Consider the following 7,291-nt stretch of genomic DNA (forward strand, 5'->3'; position numbering starts at 1 on the left):
ACAGCTATTGTCCTTATTTTCTTCATTGATTCATTCACTGTTCAGTCATTCAGCACATAGGTTTGAGTTTCTATTCGGGGCTGGGTACTGTCCTGGCTCTGGGTTTATGAAGTCGAACAATGTTTCTATATTCTGGTGGGAGGACAGAAAGCAAGCAAATGCACAATTAACTAATTATTTCAGACGATGATGGATAGTGATAATTGTTATAACTAAAAGGAGCAGAATAAAGGATTAAGCATCCTGGGTTGTAGGTAGGCTATTATAGATGATGAGATAAGCAAGGGGTCTTCTCTGAGGAGGTGGCATTTAAACAGAGACCTGAGTTACACAAAAGGTTGAGCCATGCAAAGTCTAATGTGATAGCAGCCCTGCCAGATGGCCCAAGGAATTGGACTGGATGGTCTCTGGGGTTCCTTTCAGCAGAAAAACTTAGAATTCTACCCTTTCCGCCTAGTTTCTCTTTTACAACAGTTTTTATGTTTCCTCTCAAAACCTTTGCCAACATGCATAACTACTGGTTGTAGAGCCCAGAGTTAGTCCCTAGGGAGGTTCTGTCAATAATTAGGACTCCTGGCCCCAGCGGCTTATGATACCATCTAGCCCTCCCTCATTTCAGAAAGAGCCCAAGATGCCAGACAGAGACAGGTTCTGATCTTTCAGGGAAAAATAAATGGTTTTGGGGAGCACTAGATAGCATCCTGGTGCCATGGTTAATATGCTATGTAAACCTTAATTTCTCCATCTGTAATTTTTAAAAATTTTTTAAATGTTTATTTTTGAGACAGAGAGAGATAGAGCATGAACGGGGGAGGGTTAGAGAAAGGGAGACACAGAATCCAAAGCAGGCTCCAGGCTCTGAGCGGTCAGCACAGAGCCCGACGTGGGGCTTAAACTCACGGACTGTGAGATCATGACCTGAGCCGAAGTAGGATGCTTAACCGACTGAGCCACCCAGGCGCCCCTCTCCATCTGTAATTTTGAAGTGGTCACAGTATACACAATATTGTCTTTATGATTTAAATTCATAAGAAAGAGATCAGAGGCCAAATTCCTATGCAACGAAGTCTATCAGATGCCTGGTGTCCTTTGGTCGCATTAGAAATGTACTGACTTTGACTAATGCTAGAATAGGTGGGCCGTCACACGGGCATTGTGAACCTTGGTTCTGAAGATTTACTTTTGCTTCCGCCAGTCACCCTGATACCACTTCAGATTAAATTCTCAGATTGAGAACATTTGAGCTACGCTAGTCGTGTGAACTTCGACCACTTGTGTGAGTGCCAGCTTGTAGTTTAACTTCTCAGATGAGATGTTTCTCACCCTTTCTCCACCAGTGCCATGACAGAAACATGCCAGATTGTTTTTGCTGTCTCTCCCTGTTTGGCGAGTTTATTTCTCATTTACCTCGATAGTGAAGGTATAGCCCCCTTTTTAAAAAAGTATATTTATTTATTTTGACAGAGAGAGAGAGAGAGAGAGCGCAGGAGGGGCAGAGAAAAAGGGAGAGAGAAAGAATCCCAAGCAGGCTCTGCACGGTCAGCATGCAGCCCAATGTGGGGATTGAACTCATGAACTGTGAGATCATGACCTGAGCTGACATCAAGAGTTGGGCACTTAACCAACTGAGCCACCCAGGCACCCCTGAAGGCATAGCCCTTAGATGTCTCAGCTTTATGTAGGGGTCCCCCCATTTGATTCCTCATCCTGGACATTTTTTTCTTAATTAGTGCATAAAATAATGGCACATTTTTAATTGATGGCATTCTAGATTGAGTAGCATCTAGTAATTAATTAGAAAGCCTAGACCTTTGGGAATAAAATGCAAGATGGGTATGTGGAATGAGGGTGGCACAGAGGGAGAAAGCCACTGAAAAGGGACATGGGAACAAACAAAGAGACTAATTCATCATCTACACTCAGAGAAGAATCAGAATCTGACTTCACTGATAGAGCACTGTGATTATTGGCTACCGTTTGGGGCCTGAGTGCCTGAGGATGTGCTATGACACCAGTGAGACCTTGGACCTTAGGGTAGCACATCAGAGTCCCAAGCACAGCTAGGAGAGGGGATCCAAGAGTTTACACTCTTATGGTTCATTGTGGGGGGGGGGGCGGCAAGTTCTTTTTCTGAAAGAAAGGTGACTGGGAGCCCTTGCCCATCACTTATTTATTCTTTATCTCCCCTACTATCTGTAAATTCCAGCAAGGGCAGGCATTTTAGCTTTCTTCTACATCAGTGTCTTCCAATGCCTAGACACGTCTCTGACTTATACTCGGGGCTTAACAAATATAGGTCACTGTTGGCACCTGCTAGAGGTGATGCAGGGGCTCAGGCCTGCGTTCGCAGTGACGGGCCCAAAGCAAACAGGCAGAGGTACAGAGACGCTAGAAGTAGGAGCCAAGATGTGAAGCCAAGTGGGTCAGAAAGGAGAGGAGCTGATGTGTGAGGAGTAGAGCAGGCAGAGGAAAGGATACTGGAGGAGCTCCCTGAGCTAGAGAGCAGGCTTCTTTTCAGTCTTCCTTGTGGTCCCTGAGCCTCTGGTGTGGGTGTGCTGAGGCCAGGGAGAAAAGCGAGCACCGGGGCGAGTAGCCAGGTTGCAGGCAACACAAGAAGATACATTTTTAAGATGCTGCCCATGAAATTCCTAAACCATAATTTTTTTTTTTTTTTTTTTTTTTTTTTTACAAAATGTCTTATAGTAAAAGCAACTCAGAGACAAAGCAGTAGAATGCTCAGGTGCCCATGGGCTTGGCTCCACCTAGGCTCCTTTCTCTCCCACATCAGAGGTATCTATTTCTCATCCTCGCCTCTGCTCCTCGTCACCAAACTTCCTTCTTTCTGTAACTCATTGCAGTCCCAATTCTTCTGGAGCCCCCAGTGCTGTGACTAGCTTACTAGCATCTTAATTATATCTGGTAACTCTTTTTCACTCCTTTCCTGTTGGACTTCCCTGTGTTATCTGGCACCCCTTGGGAACCTCCTATTTCCTAAAACTCTGCCCTTGGTCTCTGGGACACTTTCTCCTGGTTTCTTCTCAGTTTGTCAACCTTCTCTTTCTAATCCTTTGTTGACATTCTCCAAGCCTACCCACTTGGGTCCCTCTCTTTACACACTGCAGCACAATACCGTCTCCTTGAATTATCTCACTGATATCATTAGCTTCAAATACCACCGTCAGACTGTTGACTCCTAGAAATGAACCTCCAGTCTAGTCTCTCTTCATAGGGTCCAACTGTATATTCAGCTAGAAGTTAAAAAGATTTACCAATCTTGCCTGGATTTTTGCAAAAGCCTCTACCTGGTCTCCTTCCAACTGGTCTTTCCTCCTTCCACTCAGCTGTTTGTTTCTCAAACCCAGTTCTGGTCATGTTTTTCTTCAGCCTGCTGAGTAAGTATTGCACATCCACATAATATCATAGCTGGTATTTTGTACGTGCCTTTATGATTACACCTATCATATGGTGTTGTAATGCTTTGTTTGCATATCTGTCTCTCTCATTAGACTGTGAGTTCTAACTAAAAACTATTATCTATAAATCATCTTTGTAAGGCTTCCATGAAGCATAGAGTCTGGTATGCTTTAGGAACTCAAAGAATGAATGAGATAGTTAATGAATGAAAGCAAATGTTGGGTTGGGCTGAGATCCCTTCTTGTTAAACATTAACTCCTTTTAAAACCAACACTGCCACATTTCTTACTTCTTTGTCAGCTGCTTAATACATTATCCCTGTTGACTCTTGTGTAATATTCTACAAGTGGAGACACAGAAAACCTTAGACCAGCTTTGGAAGGGAATCTCTAAGCATAGAAAGAACCCTAACTAAAAGCATTCCAAGCACAGTTTCAGATCCGTCAGGTCATACTACGTTTACAGCTAGTTAATAACTAATATTTACTGATAATTATGTGCTCAGGTGCTGTACATAATCACTCCACTTAATCCTTACGGCAACCCTATGTGGTAGGTACACTAGCACCATCTTGATGGATGTACCGTCTTATCCATTCTTGTGCCCTGGTACCATCATGTACCAAGATGGAAGTACCATCCCAAGGGAACTCCGCCAACATGAGCGCAGTGCCCATGCTTGTATCCACTATGGTTCATCCCCCCGTAGAGGCTGCCCCTTTGCACTAAAGACAGTAGCAACGGCTCTTTAAAATTAGCTTATGGACAATTGTTCTAGGAAACCCTGTAGCTCAGGCTAGAGACCCCTTCCTCTCTCCTGTGCATACCTCCATCACAGCACTTCTAACATGTCATTGTGATTATCTGTCAGCCTACCTCTACTGTCCAGTTAGATCACAAACTTCTCAAGGACAAAAAATGATTATATTAATTGGGTTGTATTTACAGCACCCAACGTGATGCCTGTTGCTTGGTACGTTTTCAGCAAATATTTATTAAATTAAAGTAAATCAAATGGAGAAAAGCCCTAGGCTTACTGATGGCCCTAGGGGGCACAGAGGCCTGCTCCCAGAACTGGACACCTTCTATTTCTCTTCTGTTTCTCAATATTGAAACTGATGCCCTCTTTAACATAAAAATTTTACAGCCCCTCTGATAATCACTAATATGCAACAGATAATAGTTTTTAGCTACAGTCCAGTTTCTGCACATCTTCACCAGCTAAAAAGACTTTATTCAGATTGACTTTCATTATTTTCTACTATTAACGTAGTTAAGTTTGTTTTAAATGCATGTGTATATATGCAAAATATTTCAATATTGAATGCAACTTCTTCAAAAAAATTTTTTTAAATGTTTATTTTTGAAAATTAAAAATAGATCTACCCTATGACCCAGCAATAGCACTGCTAGGAATTTACCCAAGGGATACAAGAGTGTTGATGCATAGGGGCACTTATGCCTACTTTCAACAGTAGCCAAATTATGGAAAGGGCCTAAATAAATGTCCATCAACTGATGAATGGATAAAGAAATTGTGGTTTATATACACAGTGGAATACTATGTGGCAATGAGAAAGAATGAAATATGGCCTTTTGTAGCAACATGGATGGAACTGGAGAGTGTTATGCTAAGTGAAATAAGCCATACAGAGAAATACAGATACCATATGTTTTCACTCCTATGTGGATCCTGAGAAACTTAACAGAAGTCCATGGGGAGGGGAAGAAAAAAAAAAAAGGTTAGAGGGGGAGGGAGCCAAACCATGAGAGACTCTTAAAAACTGAGAACAAACTGAGGGCTGATGGGGGGTGGGAGGGAGGGGAAGGTGGGTGATGGGTATTGAGGAGGGCACCTGTTGGGATGAGCACTGGGTGTTGTATGGAAACCAATTTGACAATAAATTTCATATTAAAATAAATATATAAATGTTTATTTTTCAGAGGGGGGAGGGGCAGAGAGAGAGGGAGACAGAGGATTCAAAGCAGACTCTGCACTGAGAGTGGAGAGCCTGATGTGGGGCTCAACCTCACCAACTGTGAGATCATGAACTGAGCTGAAGTCAAACATTTAACCGACTAAGCCATCCAGGTGCCCTGAATGCAACTTCTAAATGCACCTCTCTACCCCCAGAGATCATGATATGGCTCCACTGAGAATTCCTGGGTTTCCCAGTTTTGCTCTGGTCAGCCCCTTCCTCAGGCAGCCTCGTGACTGGGCTTTACCACAGATGACCAGACTTCCAAGATACTGAACTCCTGCTCTTGACATTTCCAAGTATCTCTTTCCCCATCTCCACACACATCTCTACCTCCCTCTCTACTGCTGCACTCCACTTTGTTAGGACTCCAATTGCTGACCAAAACTCTAGGGCTGACAGGCATAAGACTTGTTCACTGCCTTTGCCACTCTCTTGGGTCTAGTCTGCCTTCCTACTCTCTACCACCCACCTTTGAAGCCTTGTCTATCCCGGTGGGCAAGCTTCACACCAGGACCTACCTCCTCTGGCTCCTCTCTGCGCTATCAGTCCACAGACATGACGCAATCCAGTAACCTCGAATGTCTAACAGGCTAAAAGAAGAAAGGCCTCTGTTTGATGCCAGCACGTGTCATTTCCCACTCTGGGAAAACCCAACACGATGAGGCTGGGTTTTGTTTGGTTTGAAGCCAGTTTTATCCCTCAGATGGTAGAGGATTCCATGGAGAGAACTGCTATTTTGAACATAATTCTAACAAGGTTGAGGTGATCGGTTGATAGGAAATCTTAGATATTGTGTTGACTAAGAGATGGACACTGTTCACAATCAGAGGCAGAGTAGGATAGAGGAAGGAGCTTCTGGTATGTGCTCAGAAAGACCCAAGTTCAATTTCCGACTACATGCTCAGAAAGACCCAAGTTCAAGTTCCAAAGTGTGAGTTATTTAGCCTTTGTGAGACCCAATTTCTTCACTCATATTTGGAGATAATAACCCTAACCATTTTGAAGGGTTATTGTAAAGATAAAATGTGAATTCACTAACAGTGTTGACCATGTAGTAGAGAACACAGTAAAAACTTATCTGATTACCTTCTTTATCAGCATCCAGTATGAGGTTGGTAAATGTTAATCAGATTTCCAAATGTTAAATGAAAACATGTGTTCGCTCCTGTGGTCAGAGACTCTAAGTGGAAACCTTGAGCACAATTGTATCATTTCTTATAAGATTTTTTTTTTTTGCCATCTGAATAATTAAACATCTTATTCTTTAAAAACTAATGGGTCATGATAGAAAATGGGTTTAAAAGCTAAACAATCACAAAAAAATATATATGAGGACCGTTAAGCATATGAAAACAAGTTCAGTCTCATAATTAGAGAACTAAAAATTTCAACGACACAGAGATATTTTTCATCTCTAAAACTAGTTTTAAAATAAAAATTATTACAGTCGTTGTTGAGGCTGAGAGTAATAGGCGCATGCATGCATTTGTAGTGGTAATATAAATTAGAAAACTCTTATGCAGGGACATTTTTCAATTTCCAATAAATGTACATATGAGCTTAGCTTAAAAAATATGGGACACTTCACAAATTTGCATGTCATTCGCATGCAGGAACCACGCTAATCTTCTCTCTGTCCTTCTAATTTTAGCACATGTGCTGCTTTTACTAAGACAGATACGTTTATCCTCATTATGTGGCACAGGAAACCAGGACTCAAAGAAGTTAAGTAACTTGACCAAAATTATACAGTTATAAAATATCACAATTCTGGGTTTATCTCTGCAGTTGCATCAACCCAATATGGTAAGAATGTTATCTCATACTCATCAGAAGGTCTAATATGTCGTTACATACAAATTTGATGAACAAAAAAGAAAAAATAATAATTACTC

At 41.9% G+C, this 7,291-nt stretch overlaps 1 non-coding gene across 1 annotated transcript; it reads right to left on the bottom strand.

The window, feature by feature from the left end:
• Positions 1 to 6,964: 6,964 nt before the first annotated feature.
• On the bottom strand, positions 6,965 to 7,071 carry LOC124510555 (U6 spliceosomal RNA). The gene has a single exon (XR_006961751.1). It is a non-coding gene; the product is annotated as a U6 spliceosomal RNA (small nuclear RNA).
• Positions 7,072 to 7,291: the final 220 nt, after the last annotated feature.

This window comes from Lynx rufus, unplaced genomic scaffold (genome assembly GCF_022079265.1).
Source record: "Lynx rufus isolate CCGP_SWC_20201006 ecotype Redwood Valley unplaced genomic scaffold, mLynRuf1.p SCAF_15, whole genome shotgun sequence".
In the NCBI taxonomy this organism is placed as follows: domain Eukaryota; kingdom Metazoa; phylum Chordata; class Mammalia; order Carnivora; family Felidae; genus Lynx; species Lynx rufus.